Below are 25,730 nucleotides of genomic sequence, written 5' to 3' on the forward strand. Positions count from 1 at the left end.
GGACTTCTAGTTGAGTATGCTCAAGTGCTTTGCCACTTTTATTCTCTTCCTTCCCCTAAGCAGACTTGAAGGTTGGAAGTTCAGTCCCCATCACGTGCCTATGATGGGACAAGCAAATGCTAAGGTTGGCAAAATGGAAAGATTGAAAGAGCCTAGGTCTCATGTGACATTAAACTACAGTTCTAGCTTACCTCTGGATATTTTATTACATGTGCCTAACATTTCTTACTCAGATTTTTTTTTTTTAATTTTATCCATTTATTCATGAGAGGCAGAGAGAGAGAGAGAAAGGCAGAGACAGGCAGAGGAAGGAGCAGACCCCCTGCAAGGAGCCCAATGTGGGACTCCATCCTGGATCCTGGGATCACGCCCTGAGCCGAAGGCAGACGCTCAACCGTTGAGTCACCCAGGCGTCCCTCAGACTTTATTTCTAACGAAACCGAGGACTCTTCAAATATGACAGCAACAAAATATATTAAAATAAGAGGAGAGATATTGAAAGCACCCTTTTCAATACGTAGATAAACTTGTGAGGAAATCAGGAAAAATCATCTGAGGCCAGGAAGAAAGCAGAAACGCAAGCCTAGGAAGTTAGAGTTGAAGTTGAGAAGTTATCCAGGGATACAGTCTGCCTCTGTTCTGATTGCTTAGGGTGTGTGCTATGCTGATAAGTATTTTGAAAATCATCTTTGGAGATAGGTAAACAATGATGTTACTACTAGCTATAGGAACACCTACCTAGGTCCAGGCAGGATGAGAGCCGAATTGGAACATCAGGTTGGGACCCAAAAGGGAATATATCTTTAGAGGAAGGATAAGCTGGGGCGGGGGGAGGGAGAAATCTGCTCCACAGAGATAGGCAGCGAGGAAAGCTGTCTCTCTCTGCCTTGGCTCTAAGTGGAGAAGTAATGAATTTTACCCCTAATGGATACCTGGCTAGAGTCTGGCCATCACATGGCCACAATGTTTGCATGGTCCAAAAGCCCTCATGCTGAACATTTCAATTTAAAATAGACCTGAGTTGGGACGCCTGGATGGCTCAGCGGTTGAGCATCTGCCTTCGGCTGAGGGCGTGATCCTGGGATCCAGGATTGAGTCCTACATCGGGTTCCCTGTGGGGAGTAGCTTCTCCCTCTGCCTATGTCTCTGCCTCTCTCTCTCTCTCTGTGTGTGTGTGTGTGTGTGTCTCATGAATAAATAAATAAATCTTAAAATTAAATTAAATTAAATGGACCTGAGTTGATAGTCTCTGTGGTACGTGGCTGAAACAAACTCATATCCTCTCTGGAAGAATTCACTGTCAACCTGGGTCTCAAAGAATTCCCACAGATAGGCTTCCAAATGGATATGAACTCACAATCAATGACCACAAAACACATAAGGAAATGAGCAGAAAATTCAAGCACCAGAGGGAGATCTGATTTTCTTTTTTTATTTTTTAAAAAATATTTTATTTATTTATTTGAGAGAGAGAGCACATGCATGAGCACAGGAGGGAGGAGCAGAGGGAGAGGGAGAAGCAGGCTCCCCACCAAGCAGGAACTTGATGTGGGCTCAATCCCAGAACTCAGAGATCATGACCTGAGCTAAAGGCAGATACTTAACCAACTGAGCTACTCAGGTGCCCCATTTTCTTTATTTTCTTTCTTTCTTTCTTTCTTTCTTTCTTTCTTTCTTTCTTTCTTTCTTATTTATTTATTCATGAGAGAGAGAGAGAGACAGAGAGAGAGAGAGAGAGGCAGAGACACAGGCAGAGGGAGAAGCAGGCTCCATGCCAGGAGCCCGACACGGGACTCGATCCCGGGACTCTAGGATCGCGCCCTGGGCCAAAGGCAGACGCTAAACCGCTGAGCCATCCAGGGATCCCCCCTTTCTTTCTTTCTTTCTTTCTTTCTTTCTTTCTTTCTTTCTTTCTTGATTTTATTTATTTATTTTAGAGAGAGAGCACGAACAGGGAGAGGAGCAGAGGGAGAAGGAGAAGGAAATAATCCTCAGCAGACTCTGCTCTGAGTGCAGAGCCCAATACAGAACTTGATCCTACAGCCCTGAGATCATGACCTGAGCCAAAACCAAGAGTTAGATGCTTAACTGACTAAGCTACCCAGGCTCCACAAGATCTGTTTTAAACAAATAGCTCATTGGAAGGTTTAAGCACCAAATTAGATAAAGCTGAAGAGAAATTAGTGAACTAAAAGATAGCTTTGAAGAAAATAACCCAAAAAGTATCCCAGAGAGACAAAGAAATGGAAAAAAGTTAGGAGGTTCATCATAAGCTTATTAATTATGTTAGGAGATTATATAGTCAATGTGAGCAGATCATTGTCAAGTAGTGATTGGTAATTTTACAGAATTGATGGAAGATAAGAATCCTCAAGAAATGCACTGCATTCCCAGATAGGATAAGGAAATAAAAAACCTAGATCCATTCTGGTGAAACTCTGAGCTGAGTGAGGAGCCCAACACAGGGCTTGATTCCATAACCTTGAGATCATGACCTGAGCCAAAACCAATAGTTGGATGCTCAACCAACCCAGGTGCCCCAATAGATGATTTTCAAAGCAGAGAGGAAAGTCAGATAATCTATAATGAAATGATGTGATACCAACTCCTGATTGATCAATGGCACTAATGGAAGTAATGTTAATAAGAGTAGCATGAAAAAAAATAAGAGTAGCATGAAATAATATCATTAATGAAATAATCACCTTAATATGATGAGAGAAAATCGTCTACCTAGAATTGTACACTTAGTCTTTCAAGAATGAAAACACTGTACTATTCAGATCAACAAAAAACAAGAGTTTCTACCAACAGAACTTAACTGAAGGAACTTCTGGAAGATATATTTCAGGAAGAAATAAAATGATCCCAGAAGGAAGATCTGAGGAACAATAAAGACTGGTGAGCAAATAAATGGCAAACATGAGTAAATATGAACAAATATCAGGGCAAGAAACAAGAACAATTTATAATTTGTGGGATTCAGAAAGGCGAAGCAGAAATACTGGATTGATTGTATATAAAGAATAAGAGGATAACTGAAGGTAAAGTGTTATGAAGTATGCATGAGTTATCTGTTGCATAACAAACAGCCATGAAACCTCAGAGGGATACAGCTATATTTGTTTATTGCTCACACATCTGGTGTCAGCTGGGAGTGGATTAGGAAGCTCTGCTGAGCTTGGCTGGACTTGCTTACATGTCTGGGCTCAGCTAATCTAGAATGGTCTTGGCTAGGGGCATTTAGTCTGCTCCATGTGTCTCACTCACCAGCCAGGCTGTCAGGATAAGTTCTCATGGCAATGGCAGGGACACAAAAGAGAGCAATGGAAATGTACAAGCACATTTTTGAGACTCTTTTTACATCTAATTAGCCAAAGCAAGTCCAGTGTTCGCAGTAGGGAGCTATGAAGAATCATGGCAAAGGGTTTGTATACAGGGAAAGCGAAGAGTTGGAGCCATTGGTTCAATTAATCCAAGGTCTTTGCACTGTCGATAAAAATATTGATTAGCACTAGACTTCTAATTAAATATGAGCATTAGAATTGGGGGCTTACCATTGAAAGAATAAAAATAGAGCTACAGGGGATCCCTGGGTGGCTCAGTGGTTTAGCGCCTGCTTTTGGCCCAGGGCGCGATCCTGGAGTCCTGGGATCGAGTCCCGTGTCAGGCTCCTGGCATGGAGCCTGCTTCTCCCTCTGCCTGTGTCTCTGCCTCTCTCTCTCTCTATGTCTATCGTAAATAATAAATAAATATATATTTTTAAAAAATAGAGCTACAGACTACACCAAAAGAAGAGAATTTTTTTAAAAAATTTTTATTTATGTATTTATTTGAGAGTGTGTGTGCCTGAATGAGTGGGGGGAGGGGCAGAGGGAAAAGCAGACTCCCCACTTAGCAGGGAGCCCAACTCTTGGCTCAACCCCAGGACCATGAGATCATGACCTGAGCCAAAGGCAGATGCTTAACTAACTGAGCCACCCAGGCACCCTGAAAAATAACATTTTAAAAAAGAAGGCAAAGAAGAAAGGAAGAAAGGGAGGAAAAGGCAGAAACAAAAACAAAACATAGAAAAAAAAGCACAAAATAAAGTGGAAAAAGAAATTCAAATGTATCAGTAATCACTATAAAAACATTTTCAAAAGCCCTAAACCTTCTAGTTAAAAAAGATTCTAACACCAAGTTTAAAAAAAAAAAAAACATCAAGCTACCTGAGCCATAACAACTTCTTACTAGACACGTCTCGGGAGGCAAGGGAAACAAAAGCAAAAGTGAGCTATTGGGACTTCGTCAAGATAAAAAGCTTCTGCACGGCGAAGGAAACAATCAATATAACTAAAGACAACCTACAGAGTGGGAGAAAATATTTGCAAATGATATATCTGATAAATGGTTAGTATCCAAAGTTTGTAAAGAACTTATCAAGCTCAACACCCTAAAAATAAATAATCCAGTTAAGAAATGGGCAGAAGGAATGAACAGACATTTTTTCCAAAGAAAATGTCAAGAAGGCTAACAGACACATGAAAAGATTCTCAACATCACTAATCAGGGAAATACAAATCAAAACCAGGATGAGTTTCTCATACCTGTCAGAATAGCTAAAATTAACAACACAGGAAACAACGGACGTTGGTGAGGATGTGGAAAAAAGGCAATTCTCTTAATACTGTTGCTGGGAATTCAAACTGGGGCAGCCATTCTGGAAAACAGTGTGGAGTTTCCTCAAAAAGTGAAAAATAGAACTACCCTACAACCCAGCAATTGCACTAGTGGTATTTACCCAAAGGATACAAAAATACTGATTCAAAGGGGCACATGCACCCGAATGTTTATAGCAGCATTATCAACAACTGCCAAATTATGGAGAAAGCCCAAATGTCCATTAACTGATGAGTGGATAAAGAAGATGTGGGGTATATATATATAGATAATGAAATATTACCCAGCCATCAAAAAGAATGAAATCTAGCCATTTGCAATGACATGGATGGAGCTAGATAGAGGGTATTACACTAAGCAAAATAAGTCAGTCCTAGGATCAAGCCCCGTATCAGGCTCCCTGCTTGGCGGGAAGCCTCCTTCTCCTTCTCCCTCTGCCTGCGGCTCCCCTTGTTGTTCTCTCTCTCTCTCTCTCTCTCTGTCAGATAAATAAATAAACAAATAAACTCTTTTAAAAAATAGTAAAAGAGATTTCATACTGGGTCTGTTGGCTATATTATTAACTTTGGACAAAATAACTTTAAGGCAGAGGCATTGCCAAAAAGAGTATAATGGATTGCATATTGTTTTCAATAATTTACAGCCTCCCTGTAAGAGGTCTGTATTTCCCATCCCATGGATTTCAGGCTTGGCCATTGAAACATGAATGGAAGTTATATGTGCACTCTTGAGCAGAGCTTTAAGAACCATTGTTCCTTCCCTCTGCCACAAGATTATGTCCCAGATGGAGATACTGTGGCCTGGGTCCTTGAATGAAGACACAGAATGAAGAATGGGTAGTGCTACACATGACCCACAAAGGACATATAATCTGCGTGAGAAAGTAACCCTTATTGTTGTAAGGCACTGACATTTTGAAGTTAGGTGTGGTCGTGTGACTTTCTTTGACTCAAGTAATATGAAAAGTGTCACTTCCAAGTGGATGCTTTAAGAGCAAGTGCGTGATTCATGCCATCACACTATATTGCAGCCTAACTTAGCAAAAGATGACTAATAAAATGAAGCTATTTTATAATGAGAAGACTTCAGCTTACCAGAAGTACATAATAATTCTAAATTGTATCCACATAATATTATAGCTTCAAATGATAGAATAAAGATTGGTAATAGTATAAAAAAGAATTGACAAATTCACCATCGTAGTGGAGATTGTAGAATTCATTAGTGCTATCAGATATTTGCAGTCTTTCTCATGGGTATATGGTAACCTTGCCCTTGAACGCAGATATGGCCATGCAACTTTTTTTGATCAGCAAGAAAGGAATTGAAGTGAGCACGTGTCACTTCCAGGTGGAGATTTAAGAGCCAGGGAATGCTTTTCTTCTTTTCTCTTTCTCCTTGCCATGGAGAACAGCAATGCTCCAGAAGGTGGCTGCCTCATCAAAATTAGTTCTAGAGTCAATATAATGTGAAGCAGAGCCTCAGACTGACCAGAGATAAAAACACAGAATAATAAAAATATATGCTTTTTTTTAAACAAGATTTTTTATTCATGAGAGACAGAGAAAGAGAGAGGGAGAGACACAGGCAGAGGACGAAGCAGGCTCCATGCAGGGAGCCCGATGAGGGACCCAAATCTGTGACTCCAGGATCACACCCTGGGCTGAAGGCAGACACCCAACTGCTGAGCCATCCAGGCATCCCGACAAAGAGATATGTTTGAAAGCCATAAGTTTCTGAGACTTTGGAGTTCGGTGTTTATCATTTTAGCAGAACCTATGTTACCATGACTAGTGCAGATATATCTTTCCATTTTTATTATATTGTTTTTTAAAGATTTTATTTATTTATTCATGAGAGACAGAGAGAGAGAGAGAGAGAGAGAGGCAGAGACATAGGCAGAGGGAGAAGCAGGCTTCACACAGGAAACCTGATGTGGGACTCGATCCTGGGACTCCAGGATCATGCCTTGGGCCGAAGGCAGGCACTCAACCACTGAGCCACCCAGGCATCCCTATCTTTCCATTTTTACTTTAATTTTTTTTTATTTTTTAAAAGATTTTATTATTTATTCATGAGAGACACAGAGAGAGAAAGGCAGAGACACAGATAGAGGGAGAAGCAGGCTCCATGCAGGTAGCCAGACATGGGACTCTATCCCAGGTCTCCAGGATCACACCCTGGGCTGAAGGCAGCGCTATACTGCTGAGCCACCCAGGCAGCCCATATCTTTCTATTTTTAAATGAAAGTACACTTTACAGTTAAACTTACCCTTTTTGGAGGATGGTTTGATGATTTAAAAAAATTTTTTTTTAATTTTAAGTAGGCTCTGTGCTCAATGTAGGGCTCAAACTCATGACCTTGTGATCAAGAGTTGCATGCTCCACCAACTGAGCCAGGCAGGTGCCCCTTACTTTATGATTTTTGACAAACACATACAGTAATGTAACTACCACCATGATCAAGATGCAGAACAGTTCCAGCAGCTGGAGGAATTCCCTAGTGCCCCTTCGTAGCCGACCCCTCATCCCTGGCAACCACCCATCTCTTTTCTGTCCCTATAGTGTTTTGCCTTTTCCAGAATGGAATCATATATAATACAGTATGAAGCCTTTTGGATCTGGCTTACTTCAGTTAGCACAATGCATTTGAGATTAATCCATGATATTGTGCCTTCAGTAGTTTATTCCCTTTTTTTGGCTGAGTTGTATTCCACTCTATGGATGTACCAAGGTTTGCTGAGCATACCTCTTTCCTGTAGTAATACCTTTTCACATTTATCTAGTAGCAAGAAAGTCATATTTTCAACATTTTGTCCCTAGAATATCTTCCCCCAACTCTAAACGTTTGTTAGACAAATTGCTGCTATTCGAGTCATCATGTACAACTGCTTCATGAACTGTTTCTCTGTACTTAACATATTGCCTACAAGTTTTCCTCACCGCTTTCTAGCCCCTTGTACATGTTGCCTTGCTGCTTATTCCTGATCCTAAACCCAATGACTCAGAGTTAAGGTTTTTGCCATGGCAACCACCTGCCCCCAACTCCCAGCACTAATGACTGTGTGGTCTGCTAATATTGCAAAACAATTAACCCCAGTGGCACCTGGTGGCCCAGTGGTTGAGCATCTGCCTTTGGCTAAGGTCTTGATCCTGGGATCATGGGATGGAGTCCCACAACATGGAATGGAGTCCCATGTCTGCCTCCCCATAGGGAGCCTGCTTCTTCCTCTGCCTGTGTCTCTGCCTCTCTGTGTCTCTCATGAATAAATAAATAAAAATCTTAAAAACAACAACAAAAAACAAACAATTCACCCCAAAAGTCAGTGCTCAAAACAACAATGATTTATTCTCTCTCATGTGTCTGCAGGTCAGCGCTGGAGAAATAATTTAAGCAGGGCTCAACCAGGCAACTCTACTTCAAACTGTGGGTGCATCTGGACCTGGATCCTCACTGCAGATTGGGCTCAGGTCTATCCACGAATTTTCATTCTCTGCCTGGAGGAAGGGACAGCAGCTCCCCAGGGGAAACTCTTCTCAGGAAATACAGAGATGTAAGAGATCAAGTCACACTGTGCAAGCACGTTTCTCGCTCTTGCTTCTATCATCTGCTTTCACATCCCATGGGCCACAGCAGGTCGTGTGGCTGAGCCCACAGTCAAGGGGAAGGAAATTGCACGCCACTTCCAGTGAGGGGAACTGCAGAGTCATCTGGTAAAAGGATAAGGAAGGGATGAGGAATTAAGGCCAAGAACTCAACATACCGCCATTACTCTGTATCCTAGGATGGAACTCAACATATCCCCATTACTCTGTATTCTAGAACAGAACTCTATATATGACTAGTACTCTGTATCTTAGAGTGAGAAACATTCAGAGGCCCCATGCAGGAGAGGGGATGAAGGACAGGAATGAAAGGATAGAGAAGCCAGCAAGATGGTGAGAGCCCAGGGGGATCTGTGGTGTGGCCAGTGAGAGATCTCTGATGAGGGAAGCATGAAAGTTTGCTTAAGATAAAGGATATTTAATATGTGAATTTTGGGGGCACCTGGGTGGCTCAGTTAAGTGTCTACCTTTGGCTGGGTCATGATACCGGGATCCTGGGATCGAGTCCTATGTCAGGTTCCCTGCTCAGCAGGGAGTCTGCCTCTCCCTTTCTCTCTGCCCCTGCTCATATGTGCCCTCTCTTTCTGTCTCTCAAATAAATAAATAAATAAAATCTTAAAACAATATATTTGAATTTTTAAAAATATTTTATTTATTTATTCATGAGAGACACACATACTCAGAGAGAGAGAGAAGTAGAGACATAGGCAGAGGGGAGAAGCAGGCTCCACATAGGCAGCCTGATGCGGAACTTGACCCCAGGACCCCAGGACCCCAGGATCACAACCTGAGCCAAAGGCAGACCCTCAACCACTTAGCCACCCAGGTGCCTTTTAATATGTGAATTTAAGGAGTTTTTGGCTTTGGTACTTGTGATGTCTCCCCTGCCCTCTGTCATCCTTTCAATAAAAGCTGTTAGACCCACAGAGGCCCTGCAGAAGGAGTAGGGTGTATGTGTGCATCTATGTGTGTAGCATACATCAAAGGAAGAGTCAAGTCCCTTGGAGACAGTGAGGTACAGGAAGAGAAATAGAATAAATTCAGCATAAGCTGGCACTTAAATCCAGGGGTTACTAGTAAGAGGCATACCCTGGCTACTTGCAAGCATCATAGAAGCCCACTGAGCTCCCCACAGGAGAAGAGGTGGTGCTTTTTCAGCTGATCATATTTGTATTTTAAAGGGTTAGGAGTTTAGCTGAAATCTGTTTTATAACTGGGAAGATCAGTTTTCAGTCCAAGAGAATTTAAACCCACTCCATTACCCTCCTGTCTGGGATTTTAATTCTTCCTGACCCAGCATCTTCACTGGCCCCAAAGGGTTCTACTCTAATCCTTACCGTGATGGAAAAAAAAAACTCTTCCTTTCCAGCTGCCTTCTGCATCCTGTTGGTCCTCACCCTCCCTGTGAACCACCAGCTCAGCCTCTCCACCTTCCTGGCAGCAGGCAGCAGACACTGTTCCAGGTATACCTCTAGCTGTAGGTGGCCTGCCCTCATCCATGCTTGTTTCTTCATTCTGCTGATTTTTCAATAACTTTCATTAGCATAGTAAGCAGAATAATAGCTCCCTAAAGATGTCTATGTCCTAATCCTCAGAACCCGTGAATATGTTACCTTACTCAGAAAAAGGGACTTTGCAGGTGTTATGAAGGCTGAAGACTCAGAGGTGGGAAGGTTATCCTGAATTATCTGGGTGGAACCGATTTAATCACATGAGTCCTTAAAAGTGAAAAACCTTTCTTGCCTGGGTCTTAGATGAGATGGAAGAAGAAAAGGAGAGATTTGCAGCATTTAGAGGGGCTCAACCCACTTTTGCAAGGTTTGAAGATGGGGGAAGGCAGCCACAAGCCAAGGAATGTGGGTGGCCTCCAAAAGCTGGAAATGGTCCTTGGCCAACAGCCAGCAAGGAAACTGTCAGCCCCTTAACCTGCAAGAAACTGAATCCTGCCAATACCCTGAGTGAGCAAGGAAATGGATCCTCCCTTTGAGCATCTCTAGGAAGGGTGAGAGCCATGTCACACTTTTGACCTATAGCCTCTCTCTCCAGAACTACAAAATAATAAATCTGTGTTAAGTGGCTAAATTTGTATAATTTGTTGTGGCAGCAATAGGAAACAAATACAATTAGCAAATGTTTTTGGAGGGCCTGTAACATTCCAGGCCTCAAGCCAGCCTACAGGATCTAGGATGAGTGAAACAGTCACAATACCCTGTCCTTACTGAGATTGCAGTGCAGCAGGAAAGGAGAGATAAAAAGGCCATTTCGGTCCATCAAGGGAGCTAAGAACTGTGGGAGCACAGAGGAGGCCCCTTCCTTGGGCTTGGAGGCCGGAGAGATGGTAGGGAATGGCAGGACTTGTGACAAACTGGAAAGCATGTGACCTCTCAAATGCCAACCTTTTGTTGCCATGACAACCACAGTCCAGTTTTGCTGGTTCTTCCCATTTTTCAAAAGTAGCAAAACATCCAGATTTTTAGGTGAGATCTCCTGATTTGTAAGTGTTGGCTTATTTTGTTTTGTTTTTTAAATACTGTTAGAAAAAAATAAATAAATCCTGTTAGAAGCCAGCTTAACCATCAGTTGGCTGAACTCGGTCTTCAGAGCACCAATTTTCAGCCTCTGCTCTCAGCACACGGTGTTGTGCCATACCCCACGTCCTCCTTGAGGAAGACCACTGTGTGCAGCCACTGGGAGACCCTCAGGGCCCTGGGGTTGGCGAGGAGGCCCGGTTATGCCACCTCCTCCAAAGATGCTCAGTGGTGGGGTCCACAGGCTCACACCCCTGTGCTGCTGCTCGTGAGCCTGCAGCCTTACGGAGCCTGCCTGGTCCATTACGTCTAATACGGGTGTCAGCAGAAAGTAAATTAAATCCACTAGGCTATAATTTGCGAACGAAACATTTTGTGGCAGTAACTAAACAGAGCATTATGTTTTAATCAGCTTTTTAAAATGTTGTTTTAAAAATCATTTTATTGTGCAGAAGCTGGTATCCTAAGAGCTATAATTCCTTAACTAACAGTATGCTAATGCACTACCCTCTACTCTAGATGTTCTTTCCAGTGTGGGCATTTGTCTTGGTACTCTTAAGCCTATATATTTTTAGAGTAGAGGTGCCAAACTGCTTTCCAGCTGCTTGAGTGGGGAACCCCAGTAGCGGCTTCTCTAGAGGGATTGCCTTTCACCCTGGCTTTGTAAGAGAAACAGAACGATTGGTCCTTCTTTCATTTTATCTACCCATCTGTCTGTCTATCCATCAACAAGCACGTGTATACTGCTAAGCATTTAGCAAATATTAGCCCAGTGAATTCTTCTACTAACCACTTGAAGAAGGTGCTATTCTTACCTCTTTTTTATTTTTATTTTTTAAAGATTTTATTTATTCATGAGATACATAGAGAGAGGCAGAGACATAGACTAAGAGAGGAGCAGGCTCCTGCAGGGAGCCTGAGGTGGGATTTGATCCCAGAACCGTGGGATCACACCCTGAACCAAAGGTAGATGCTCAGCCACTGAGCCACCCAGGCATCCCTTATCTCTTTTTTAAAGATGAACAAATCAAGGCACAGAAATGTGAAGTCACTTGTTGGAGATCACACAGCTGATAAGTGATGGAGATGGAAGCCTGGCTCTGAACTCCCTGTTGTGCTGCCTCACCTATCTTTCTGTCACTCCTGTCTTGTCTTCTAGGTATTTATTTATTCCTTTGTGTTATGAGCATTAAGCATCTGTTGTGTGCTAGGCCCTATTTTAAATGCTGAGGACCCCACATTGAGTTGTTCCACTGTGGTCCCTGCCAAGTGGGGCCACTGTCCAGAAAGGAACACAGGCTAGCAGCCAAGTACCACCCTTCCTTGAGAAAAAGGAAGTGCAGCCAGCTCTGTGACAGGCTACAAACACCTTTGTTAGAATAGAAAAAGATGCCCATTGCTCCGGCCATTTTACATCTGTGGGAAGATAGTCACATAAAGATTCAAATTCATGCCAGAATAGAGGTCAGAGGAGGGGCCTGCCCAAGTCTGGAGGAAGGGCCAAGAGACACCACACACTGGCAGTTGAGACGGTTGAGACGTGAAGTTTGAGTGGGTGAGAAGGGCGTTGGGTGGCTCTGTAGCTGTTGGCTTAGCTAAGCTGGAACTGCATTTCTCAGGATGCCCTTCCCTGTGTGCTCCTTGAGAACTTTCTGTGAAGTTAGGAGGGCGGAGATGAAGCAGCAGCCAGATTACTAAGGCACTTTTGTGGCTCCCATGAGGTTGCTGGCCACAGACTCAGAACAACTGCTCACCCACACCTACAGTCTAAAGTCAAATCCCAGAGTTAAATCCATTCTTGAAAAAAATCACTTCTGGGGCATCTGGGTGGCTCGGTGGTTAAGCATCTGCCTTCTGCTTAGGATGTGACCCTGGGGTCTTGGAATCAAGTCCCGCATCAAGCTCCCTGCAGGGAGCCTGCTTCTGCCTCTGCCTGTGTCTCTGCCTCTCTCTGCGTCTCTCATGAATAAATAAATAAAATCTTAAAAAAAATAAAAAGAAAAAAAATCACATCTAGGGGTGCCTAGGTGGCTCAGTTGGTTAAGCATATGCCTTGGACTCAGGCTGCGCTTCTTCCTCTCCCTCTGTCCCCCCCTCCACCCTACTCCACTCATGCTCTCTTTCTCTCTCCTCTCTCTCAAATAAATAAATAAAATCTTTAAAAGACCATCACTCCTAGAGTCTGCTTATCTGAGCAAAGGGATCAGTGGAAGGACTAGCAAGCTATAGGGCTGGAAAAATAAGCAAAGGTTAAATGGTGAAAAGTCATGGGGGCTATTGGAGTTGTCTTTTTTTTTTTTTAAGTTAAGATATAATTTGCATACTATAAACTTCATCCCTTTTTTTTTAAAAGCTTCATCCTTTTAAAGTGTACAATTTGGTTGTTTTCAGCACATTCATAAAATTGTGTAACTATCACCACTATCTCATTCCAGAACATTTTCAGCACCCCCAAAAGAAACCCCGTATCATTAGCAATCACTCCCCATCCTTTCATTCCTGAGCCTCTGGAAACTATTAATCTACATCCTGTCTCTTTGAATTTGCATTCTAGACATTTTATATAAATGGATTCATACAATACATGGCCTTTTGTGTCTGACTTCTTTCACTTAGCATAAGGCTTTCAAGGTTCATCCAAGTTGTCACATACATTGGTACTTTTTAAAATTTTAATGCTTCATGGATTTGCATGTCATCCACGTGCAGAGGCCATGCTAATCTTCTCTGTATTGTTCCAATTTTAGTATACATGCTGCTGAAGCAAGCACTATTGGTACTTTTAAAAAAATCGCCCATAATATTTCATTGTATGGACATACCACATTTTGTTTATCCATTCATCCGTTAATGGACATTTGGCTAACTTTTGGCTATTATGAATAGTGCTGCTAAGAACACTGCAAATTTTGGGTAGACACGATATGTTTTCAAATCTCTTGGCTATACATCTAGAAGTGAAATTGCTGGGTCATATGGTAACTCTAAATGTTTAATTTTTTGAAGAATTGCCAAATGTGTCTGCAGTGGCTACAGCATTTCACTTTCCCGCCAGCAAGACAGAAGAGTTCCAATCCCTCCACATCCTTGCTAACATTTGTTTTGTCTTTTTTATTGTAGCCAGCCTAGTGGGTGTAATCTGTGGCTTTGATTTACATTTCCTTAGTGACTAATAATATTGAACATCTTTTCACGGGCTTATTGTGCATTGGTTTACTTCTCTGGAGAAATGTCTATTCAGATCCTTTGGCCATTTTAAAATAGATTTATTTGCATTTTATTGTTGATTTATAATAATTCCAATAGTCTAGATACTATATCATTTACGTGACTTACAAATATTTTCACTTTCTTGGTGTGTCCTTTGGATCACAGAAGCTTTAGTTTTTAAAAAATATTTTATTTATTTATTCATGGGAAATAGAGAGAGAGGCAGAGACATAGGCAGAGGGAGAAGCAGGTTCCCTGGGGGAAGCCTTATGTGGGACTTGATCCCAGTACCCCAGGATCGTGACCTGAGCCAAAGGCAGACGCTCAACCACTGGGCTACCCAGTGCCCCCAGAAAATTTAATTTTGATGAAATCTAATTTATGTTTTTCCTTTGGTTGCTTGTGCTTTGGTGTGATATCTAAAGAACCATCGTATAATCCAAGATCATGGATTGATCATGGATTGATTGATTGAAAATATGATCCATATTTTCTTCTAAAAGTTTTATAGTGTTTGCTCTTTTGAGGTCTTAGATCAATTTTCAGTTAGTTTTTGTATATAGTGTGAGGTTGGGGTACAAATTTATGCCTTTTTTTTTTTAAAGATTTTATTTATTTATTTATGATAGACATAGAGAGAGAGAGAGGCAGAGACATAGGCAGAGGGAGAAGCAGGCTCCATGCACCGGGAGCCCAACGTGGGATTCGATCCCAGGTCTCCAGGATCGCGCCCCGGGCCAAAGGCAGGCGCTAAACCCCTGCACCACCCAGGGATCCCCAAATTTATGCTTTTGCATGTGAAATATCCAGTTGTCCCATCACCATTTGTTGAAAAGACTAAACTTTTTGTTTTGTCTTCACACCATTGTTGGAAATTAGTTGACCATAAATATGTAAGTTTAGGTCTGGACTCTCAATTCCATTCCATTCCATTCCATTCCATTCCATTCCATTCCATTCCATTGAACTGTATTTCTATCTGTATGCCAGTAACTGAAAGGCTTTAGACAGAGGAGGGGTGTAGAAAGAAGAGGAGACAGTCATTTCCTAGTGTATCTCTTGTTCCTGTTTCCAGGTCCTCCAGGCTCTGGTGGCATTTTTTAAAAGATTTTAAAATTAATTAATTTAGAGAGTGCAAATGGGGGAAGGGGCAGAGGGAGAAAGAATCTCAAGCAGACCCTGCACTGAGCATGGAGCCTGATGTGGGGTTCAATCTCCAAACCCTGAGATCATGACCTGAGCGGAGATCAAGTCAGATGCTTAGCCAATTGAGCCACCCAGATACCCTGAGCCATCAAAGCTTCTGAGCAAGGGACAGATGTGATCCAATTCATGTCTTAAGATCCTATTGGCTATTGTGAAGAATAGATTGTAAAAGGCAAAGTGCGAGGCACCAAAATCCTAGGGGAAAGATCCTGGTGGGAAGCTTTTGCAGTGGTTCAGGGAAAGCTGAGAGGTGCATGAGGTAACAATGACTATAGGAAAAGAAGAGTTCTTGATATGTTTAGAGGTGGAAAGGAGGGGACCTTGAAGAAAGAACGACTCTGGGGGTGAGGGCAGGGCAGTAATCTGGCTTTAGGTCCTCTGTCAGCCTGGGTGTTTGCATCTGTAACGTGGGCATGCAGCAGCGAGATGACCAATATGAATGATGTAGGCGAGTGCTCAGCGCAGTGAACACGCAAAGGACGGATGCCTCAATTACCCCGTATATCCTGTTATGCTTGGATTGGGTCCCCAGAGGTCCAAGTCTGAGTCTTGTTCATCCCTTGGCTCCGGAGAATGATGGCGTGAACAATTCACACATCTAAATTTTGTTTTAAAAGTGTTCCTGAAGCACCACGTCTGATTTTCCTTGATCCCTTTTCTCCCTCCTCTCGTGCAAAGCGCTGACTTGGTCCCCCGCTGGCCTCTGGGAGAGCTGCCGTTCAGCGTGTGGTCAGCAGATGGCGCTGGAAGCTAAGGGAAGACTGCCCTCCCTCTGGCCCTCCTTCCAGCACGCCCTCGGAGCTCCTCTCTCTATTTCCAGAGCCCCCTCCAACTCCCGGGCTGCCCTTGCAGCGGGGGTGAGGGCCTGAGGCCGAGGCCTCTGCGGGCTCCTGGGCACACAGACCCTTGTTGGAGAAGTGGAAAGACCCCACTTAGAGCCCCCAGTGGTGTCCATATCCTGGAGACCTTCCCACCTCCACCCGCCCAGCCTCTCAGGAAATCACTTTATAAATAGGGCAGGGTGGGTTCTGAGTGAGAGGGAGGTTTCCTCAGAAGAGCCACTTCATCTGTAAACAAGGGAGCTATGAAACCTCTTATAACAGCCCTGTGACCTCCCCGTCCATCCTGTGTAAAATATGAAATAAGAGTTTTAATTACCAAGCTTGGAAGCCAGCCGACATGTTTAATATTTAATGTCTCCAAAGCTTGTGCCCCAGGCGTACAGGCACTGACAGAATTGGGGTTTCCCTTGGGCTGGCTCCGAATGTGTTTGGAGAACAGCCAGGCGGCGTCCTTTCCCCACACCTGGGAACCTGCAGCCCAGCCTGGGCCCAGGCCTGCCCTGGGTCTCCCACTCCCTAAGGGACAAGTGCCAAGATGGCCCTGGGGGGAGGCATTCCCCACCCTGAGGAGGACTCCCAGAGGTATCTAGTGCTGGATCCAGCCCAAGGTCCTGGCAGGGAACCAGAATCTGAATTCAGGCAGCTGAAAGGATGGTAACAAGTAGAGACAGACAGACCTGAGTTTGAATTGCACTTTTCTGCAAGTGGCTCAGCCTCTCTGTGGGAGTCATTTGTATTACTATTAAAGTGGATAATGTCTTTCCTATGTTATTAATTGTTACTAAAAATAGATGGCCATTGTTGGGGCTTCGCATGTGGCTGGAACCCTAAGCACCTTACCCGTACCCTGTCTTTGTCACCCACAACAGTCCTGTGAAATGGCCAAATTAGGACTTGAACCCAGGACATTCTGACTCCTGAGCCCATGAACCTCAAAGCTTATATGCAAAAGCACTTAAGAGATTTGGAGAAATGTGACCTTGAAGAGAACAATGCCACCCAGTCCTACACTTCGGTGGCCTAGTTTGTCCTACACTCCGGTGGTCCCTCATGCCTCAGGGACAACCAAGAAAATTGCTAATGGGGACTTAGGAGAGCAGCAGTCCAAATGAAACCACCCACGCCACTGTTGCTTGCCTCACATTTCTACTTTCTAGAGAGAGGTTGTGGGCATGCACGCTGCATTTGAGGAGTTGATTCAGCACTCTCAATATGGATGGAGTTTGTAGGGTCACCTTGTGTCTGGCCACTCATCTCGGTATGTCTTTGGGCTTATGCACCATCCCTGATTCAGCTGGCTATGATCAAGTTGGTGCCTTGTGCAAGGATGATAGCAAGTGATAGGGTGTAGGCATATCTAGTAGTTGGAGCCATTTGTCTTAAAAGGTAACAGAGTAGGTGACATAAAGGAGGCCTTGTCAATTCTTTCTGCAGCACATCCAGGCAGAACAGGCAGGGTGGAAAAGGGAGGGAGGTGGCAATTAGCTCCACTTCATAACCATCAGTTGGGAATGTGCTAGTGAAGATGGGATGCAAGAACCCTTCTCCTAGCAGGTGTCTGAACTGGTAAGGCCATTGTGGAGAGCATATACCCCACACTTGAGCAATTCCACTTCTGAGCAAATACTCCAGAGCATCTCTCACATAGGTAGACAAAAAGACTTGCCCAAGGATGCTCCTTGAAGCATCTGCTGATAATAGTCAAGGGATGGAAGTAACTGAAATTCCTACTCATAAAGGGATAGATAAATCACAGGTGGCATATGCAAATGATGAACATCATGCTGTGGTTCAATGGAATGAATTAGAATGACATGTATTAACATAGGCAGATCATAAAAATGTAATGCCAAAAAAGATGCCTGGCAAATATTACTTATATACGTTGCAATATATATTTTCGTACAACAAACACACACACACACACACACACACATTGACAACATAAGAATGTCTGCCTCTGGGGAGTTGGGAAATGGAGAGGAGGCAGTTGGAGAAGGGAGATGAAAGAGACAAAAACAAAGCAAATAGGGGCATCCGAGTGGCTCTGTTGGTTAAGTGTCTGCCCTCAGCTTAGGTCATGGTTCCGGGGTTCTGGGATGGAGCTCTGCATTGGTTTCTTTGCTCAGTGGGGAGCCTGCTTCTCCCTCTCCCTCTGTCTGCTGCTCCCCTTGCTTGAGCTCTCTCTCACTCTGTCAAATAAATAAACAAAATCTTTGAAAAAAACCCAAAGCAAATAAATACACAAGAAGATCCATGTATGGCCAATAATGTCTGAGCTGAACAGACCAAGTAAGCAATTGAATTCTGCGCCTCGAGATCCAAAGCAAAAAAAGCGAAGAATGACAGAAAAGGGAACCAACGACTCTATAAGCTTTTTTTTTAATATGACCCAGAAGTTGTGGGTCATTTGGTGATTTTCAAAACCAAGCCAATAAACGTTATCCAACCTGGTCACTGGGATCTGGCTGGGTGTCAGGTGGGTTCTAGGTGTGATATGGGACTACCTCACTTTATCCTCATAGCCACTCCTGGAGCTGTTGCCATGCACATTTTACAATAGGGGTCAGAGTGGCGTCCAGCATCAGCAGCTTGACACGTGAACGCAGCGCCTGCCATCCTGCCTCCCTGCCTGAAGAATTGTAATCCAGGATCCCTGTGGGGTTAGGAAAACACATTTCTCCAGGATGGCCTGAAGGTGGCGCTGTTGCAGCTGGTCCGTGACAGGTGAGCGGTTTGCGCCGGTGAGGCCGGGGTGGAAGGACATTCAGAGGATGATGGAGGGTCCTTCTCAGTTTGAGTGAGGCCCCGCTCGCCAGCAGCCATGGCAGGGAAGTAGGCAGGGGCTGGATGTCCTGCCAGCAAAGCACTGTCCCTGGCTGGAAACTTGCCTTCTGTTCTTCACCCCTCCCAACGGGAGGAGGAGACCACACCTTCCAGGACATAATTTTGTAAAATCTGGGCTCTGTGGAGAGAGATCAGGCTCAGGCTTCCAGGACTTTGCAGATAAACCTGCTAAACAAAGGGTCCTCCTGCCCCCCACTTTCTTCCCTTTATTGAGAGCTTGGGGCCTTAGGCAGATGCTACCTCCTCACATAAGTGGACTAGGGAGGTGGGGAGGAGGCTTGGACCTCAGGCTCAGAAAATGAGGGCACTGCAAGAGGCCATAGGCTATCCCCTGCCCTCAGGTCACTCCACTGCCCTGGTCCTCAGATGGTTTCTGATTAGTGAGGCCCAGGTACTTGGCAACTATGATGGGGGAAACTAGGAGAGGTAAGGGAGAGAGGAACAGAAGCCCCGGTGCCTGTTTGCTTGAAGAAGGGGGGGGCATCCGTAGGAGGATATAGAGCCAGGGTGTGAGCTGGGACTGGACACACGGAAGAACTGGAACCAGGGCAGGAACATATACTTTCCTATCTTCTTCCCTCTGCTTCTCCCTTTGCAGACCATCTTTCTCTGTCCAGTTCTGCACATGGGAAGTGGCCACCCCAGTCTGAAGGGACACTTCCTGCTGTTCCATCATCACCTTGCTGGACAGAACCTTATTGCCCAGGTTGGTCAGGGTTCACCTGATCTCAGAGTCATGGGATCGAGCCCCGCATTGGGCTCCGATCTCAGCACAGAATCTGCTTATCCTTCTCCCTCTGCTCCTCCCCCTGTTTGCTCTTTTGCTCTCTCTCTCTCAATCTCTCTCTTAAATAAATAAATACATCCGGAGAAAGCAAGCAAGCAAGGAGGCAGGCACAGCAATAAAATACCCAGGTATCTGGTGGTTTTGTGAAGGCTTTAGGAGTTGCAAAGTTAGATTATCTGATGGAATCCAGGTCAAAGGTAGACACGCAGACCTCAGGGCATGAAGCAGAGCTGTGCCAGGAGTGTCAGCAGTGACATGTGGCTCTCCCCATGAAACCCCTCCACCAGCACAGTCCCACGTCCATCTCCTCTCCCTCTGTCTCTTCCATTTCAAATCTCAAGCTGCTGATTCAGCTGTCCCCTGACCAGGCGCTCATCCCTGATCCTTTGGCTGGAGCTCAGGAACTCGCCCCTGGTTGGAGGAAGGAACAGCTTTCTGACAAGTACCATGTAGGTACCTGGATGCCCCCAAAATATGCCTCCACTCTGACATCACTCGTGAACTTCACAGACACTTCCAACTCCAACTTGAAAAAACTGGACACAGGATCTCCCCTCACTAACTTGATCCTTCTCTGGGGGTTCTCTGGTTCAAAAAGAGACCATCATATTCCCAGGTGGGCAAGTCAGGGGCCAGAGGTCCCTTGACTCCTTGTCTCTCACATCTCACACACCCAATTGCTCACGAAGTCCAGTTGATTTTATCTCCAAAATATTTCTAGACTCTGTCCACTTTTGTCCATCTCTATCACCACCACCCCGGTTTAAAGAATTATCATCTTTCATCTTGTTGCAGGTGCTTTGCCACCCACCAACCTTCAGCACCCTGCAGCATTGACCTTTAGCAAAGGTGAAGCTAATCAAGTCATTCCCCTTCCAGAAACTCCTACAGGACCGACAAGTCTCTGCATAGTCTGAGCACTGCCCACCTCACCAGCCCATCACCAGCTGCTCCTTTCCTTATGCCTGGGACTCCTGGCTCACTGGCCCCCATCCAGCTCCTGGAGTACATCATGTGCCGTCCTGCATCAGTGTCTGTGCACATTGTTGCCTCTTCTACCAGGGCCACTGCATCACACGACCCAGGAGCACAGTGATTCTGTGGTAATGGCGCCCCTGGAGTTGTGCAGTGGAGCAGATCTTACCACTTGGCCTTCTCCCAGCTCAGGTTCTCGCCTTCAGAACTCAGCTCAGCACTGCGTTGAAAGTCTCTCGTGATCCGACCAGGTCAGCTGCCTGATGCTTGCTTCCATTATTACTAATTCTGTGTGGCACTCACCCCAGTGCTAAACACATCATTCATTGTATAATAATTTTAAGGCAGCTTCATTGAGATATAATTTGTATATTTGTAACATTCACCCCTTTCTGGTGTACAGATCTATGAGTTTGCAGAAACATACAGTTGTGGTACCAGCACCTCAATCAGGATATAGAATATTTCTATACCCCAGAAAGTTCTCTCATGACCCCCAGGGTGAACCCACACACACACACCCAAGTTCCTAGAACCACCGTTCAGATTTCTATAACAACAGTTTTGCATTTCACAAAATGCCATATAAATGAAATCTATAGTATGCAGCCTTTTAAGTCTGGCTTCTTTCATTTAGTCATTGTATTATAATTTGGTGTATGTAAAGCTCTATACAGTGAGGGACCAGGTCTAACTTAGTAGCTACCACATCACCAAAACCTACCATGGGGCTTCTCAACGTTTTTTTCCTTCCATTATTGCTCCTCTAAGGAGAAAATTTTAATTTAATTTAAATTCTCGAGACGCCTGGGTGGCTCAGCGGTTGAGGTTCTGCCTTTGGCCCAGGGCGTGATCCCGAGTCCCAGGGTTGAGTCCCACATTGGGCTCCCTGTATGGAGCCTGCTTCTTCCTCTGCCTGTGTCTCTGCCTTTCTCTTTCTGTCTTTCATAAATAAATAAAATCTTTTTAAAAAAAAAAAGAAGAAAAATAATTTAAATTCTCCCTGATGAGAGAAATTAAATAGTAAGGCATAAGAAATTGTTGACTAGGCTTGAGCTTTGGAGGACCACAAAACATTGTAATAACTAAATATTTTTCACCCTCCAAGATTGAATTTTCACCCCTGGGAGATAATACTACCCCCACTGAGCATGCATGGCCTAACACATAGTAGGTGCTCAACAAATGTCTGTGAATGAACGAGAGAACACTTGCAAGCATTGTCACGTGGGGTTGCTTCCCAGTAGAACCAGCTCACCTCACTGGAAGATTCCGCTGGTTTCAAGCATAGATAGGAGGGACTGTCCACCCACATGTGGAAACACCCCCTTCTCCTCTTGAAAACCCCACTAGTAACTGCAAAGTGCCATGTTAATGGCTTCAGAAGCAAGGCCAATATCCATGTTCTCAGGACATAATCGGATTTGTGTTTTTGAAAGTCCATTCTAGCTCCATCATGAGGGAGAGATTAGAGGACGCAAGATGGAAGTGGGGAGAGCAGATAAGAGGCTCTTAGGGCAATAAGTGACAGTGGTTTGAACTCAGCTAGTGGCAGTGGGATACAGACAAATGAATGTTCTGGAGAATCAACAAAAGCTGGTGATGAGTTAGTTATAGAAAGGGGGAAAAAGAGTGGACATCCATATTTCTAGCTAACACATGCAGGAAAATCGTGGTGCCATCCACTGAGTTCAGACACCTGGCTGCAGAGAGTGAAGATGGCATGAAATTTAGTTAGGGACTCTTGCGGTCAAAGTGGGTTTGGGCTATTCAAGTGCAACATCTAGTTGGCTATTGGATATACAGAGGAGAAGTTCAAGAAAGCTATTTGGGTGAAAAGTAAAGATTTGGGAATGATCAATGTAGATAGTGACCCAGGCCGTGCAGAGCGTGTGGCATGAGATGAGAAGACAGTGCAGCGCAGGGCAGACACCGGGAGAACAGCAACCCTGAAGGGTACCCCATCTGGAGAGAGGAACAATAGTGCAATTAAACATCACCCTAGTGTTAACATTTAGGTTGTATCTAGTTTTTCATCATGGTTGTCGGTTGTTTTGGTTTTTCACTGGTATAAACAATAGTGTCTTGAATGTCTTTATACAGAAAGCTTTTTCTGTGTATAGGACTATTTTCTCAGGACAGATTCTTAGAATAAGGTTAACTAGCTTACAAGGTAAGAACACTTGTGACTCTTGATGTATTCGCCACACTGCCTTGCAAAAGGTAATCAATATGCCCTCTTTCTTGTCACTAAAGTATGAGAGCATGCTGTCATCAACATGGGAAGTCTTCAGTTGTGTTCTTTGAATCTGGGCTAGTTTGTTAGGAAAGGAAGGAAGGAAGGAAGGAAAGAAGGAAGGAAGGAAGGAAAGAAGGAAGGAAGGAAGGAAGGAAGGAAGGAAGGAAGGAAGGAAGGAAGGAAGGGAGGAAGGAAGGGATGAAGGGAGGGAGAGAGGGAGGCAAGAAGAAAGTGGGTTGAATCCACAGGATTTGGTGACCAGGGGGCCATGAAGAGTGGCAGGCAGGAAGAAGCCAAGGGTGAGTCTTAGGTTTTCCACTTGGGTGGATACTGGGAAGGACAATTAGGAAGAGAAACTGGTTTGACATAAAGGTAATGATTCAGTTTTGGCTTCTTTGACTTTGAGGCACATGTGATGTCAGAGCGTCAATCCTGTTTACGGAACCGAAGCTCAGAAGAGAGGCAGGTTCCAGAAGGGAAGGGCGGCCGTACATTGCAGTACAGAGGGCCCCTTTCAGGGAATCCAGGGCCCTGCTTTCCATTCTCTGGGTTCTGATTTCAGCTGCAGCTGCGGTGGACAGTTCCATACAAGCTCAGCCTCCCCTGGAGCTGAGAATCCCACTTCTAGTGCATTCCACATGTCTTTCCCTCCTCCACTGCCATGGCTCTCAGGCTGCACTCAAGTGCCACCTGGAAATGCAGGGAATGACTGCACCTGAGGACATCCTCCCCCCTAGTGGAGGCAGGGCCCTCCCCCACCCCCTGGGAGGCATTCTGCACACTTCACAGGGGCCCTGGAGGAGTCAACCCCTGTTATAGACAGGTGCAAGCTCAGTAATGTATCCTTACATTGCCACTCCCCTACTCTTCCTGCTCCCCACTCCTGATTCCTGGGATCACACCCCAAACAAACTACATACACCCTGGGCCTTGTCTCAGACTTTGCTTTGGAGGCTGCAGGAGCCCCTGGCCTCCACTCCCCTTCCATACCTGTAAGGCAGATGTGGTCACTGGGCTGGGTGGCTGTATCTTCCTCTGGCGAGGCCAGCTATTTTGGAAGAAGGCAAACAGCTAGAAAGCCTGTTTGTGAGGGGACCTTGTCAGGATCCATTTGCCTCTTGATATAATTAAGAGTGACAGGTTCCTGCCTCTACAATTGTACCATATTGGACTTTTCTCTCTCTCTCTCTCTTAAACTCTGTTGGTATTTGCCAAATTTTCTATCAGTATTTTAATTAGTTTATTTATAGTATTTAAACTAACTTTGTAAGGCAAGTCTCCCTCCCCATCATAGCCTTTTACTTCCCAAATTTTTTGAAAATTCTGTGCAATTATTCTATCAGATGAACTGCAGAACCAATTTCTTAAGATAAAAATGTGCTGTGGAGATTTTATTGAAATCACATCAAATTTATAGATTACTTGAAGGAAGATTGACAATTTTACAATACAGTCCAAGACCCGGATCCATCTCTCCATCGATTCAAGATTGTTTTTTTAATGTCCTTCATCCAACTTCAGCATATATCTTTGCACATATTTTGCTAAGTATATTCCTTTTTTTCCCTGGTGCTTTCTGACTTGTTATTGCTGGTGTAGGGGATAGACATTGATCCTGGTATATTTATCACCTGCTCTTATCCTCTGTATTCAATGCTTTAATTAGTTCCTGTGGTTTTCCAGCTTATTCTGTTGCCTTCTCAGGGTGGACAAACACATCATCTACAAATATATTTTTTCCTCTCTCTTGCCAAGATATATACCCCTCCTTTCTCTTTGTTATCTTGTTCTCTTGGCTGGAACTTTCAGAATGAAAACAAGTATCAGATGTGACAACAGGCATCCTTGAAATGTTGCTACCTCCAGTAGGAAGACTCAAATGTGATGCTTCCAAAACTGGTCTGCAAGATGCTGATAGTTTTATTGAGAAAGGAAGTGTTTGGGGGCCCAAATAACTTTAGAATATTCTGAGTTAAACATAGGCAAATTTATTTCTTTAATTTTGCAATGATCAGAAAATTTGATGTTAACATGTCTTGTGGATGTCCAAGACTAAAATATCTTGCATTAATTTGACCATTGAACCTTTTTAAAAAAGATTTACTTATTTATTTATTCATGATAGACAGAGAGAGGCAGAGACACAGGCAGAGGGAGAAGCAGGCTCCATGCCGGGAGCCCAACGCGGGACTCGATCCCGGGACTCCAGGATTGCGCCCTGGGCCAAAGGCAGGCGCTAAAGCGCTGAGCCACCCAGGGATCCCCTGGAACAGTGTTCTAACAGGGTAGTGTTGGAATAGCTGATCTAAGATTTCACCAATAAGTACGTTTGCTGTGGCGTCTGGGAAATGAATTTTGAGGGGAGTGAACAAATCGTCTTTTGTCATGTAAGGCAATTTTCTTCAATTTCTGATTTACTCCGAGTTTTCTTTAAAAATAGAAGGGGGGTACCTGGGTAGCTCAGTTTAGCATCTGCCTTCTGTTCATGATCCCAGGGTCCTAGGATGGAGCCCTGTGTCAGGCTCCCTGCTCAGCAGGGAGTCTGCTTTTCCCTCTCCCGCTCTGCCTGCTTATGCACTCTCTCTCTGTCAAATAAATAAAATATTTTTTAAAAATAGAAGGGGGAAAAAAAGAAAAAATATAGAAGGGAAAGTCGAATTTGATCAAGTGATTTTTAGGTATCTATGAAGATGGTCACATAATTTCCTGTTTTGAAATTTGTATAGTGGGGGGTGCGTGGGTGGCTCAGCAGTTGAGCATCTGCCTTCAGCTCAGGGTATGATCCGGGAATCCCAGAATCGAGTCCTGCATCGGGCTCCCTGCATGGA

The 25,730-nt window shown here is 44.3% G+C and overlaps 1 long non-coding RNA gene and 1 other non-coding gene across 7 annotated transcripts; one reads left to right on the top strand and one right to left on the bottom strand.

Annotated features, from left to right (window-relative positions):
• Positions 1–8,061: 8,061 nt before the first annotated feature.
• On the top strand, positions 8,062–21,272 carry LOC102155666. Of its 6 annotated transcripts, none has more exons than XR_005364974.1 (6): positions 8,062–8,601; positions 9,638–9,731; positions 18,618–18,781; positions 19,500–19,607; positions 20,030–20,137; positions 20,484–21,272. It is a non-coding gene; the product is annotated as an uncharacterized LOC102155666 (long non-coding RNA). The 6 variants fall into 6 exon arrangements; XR_005364973.1 differs by having other exon boundaries at positions 8,065–8,601; positions 20,057–20,137; XR_005364976.1 differs by lacking the exon at positions 19,500–19,607 and having other exon boundaries at positions 8,064–8,601.
• On the bottom strand, positions 13,461–13,567 carry LOC119873447. Its single transcript, XR_005365046.1, has one exon. It is a non-coding gene; the product is annotated as a U6 spliceosomal RNA (small nuclear RNA).
• Positions 21,273–25,730: the final 4,458 nt, after the last annotated feature.

This window comes from Canis lupus, chromosome 9 (genome assembly GCF_011100685.1).
Source record: "Canis lupus familiaris isolate Mischka breed German Shepherd chromosome 9, alternate assembly UU_Cfam_GSD_1.0, whole genome shotgun sequence".
NCBI classification, from domain to species: Eukaryota; Metazoa; Chordata; class Mammalia; order Carnivora; family Canidae; genus Canis; species Canis lupus.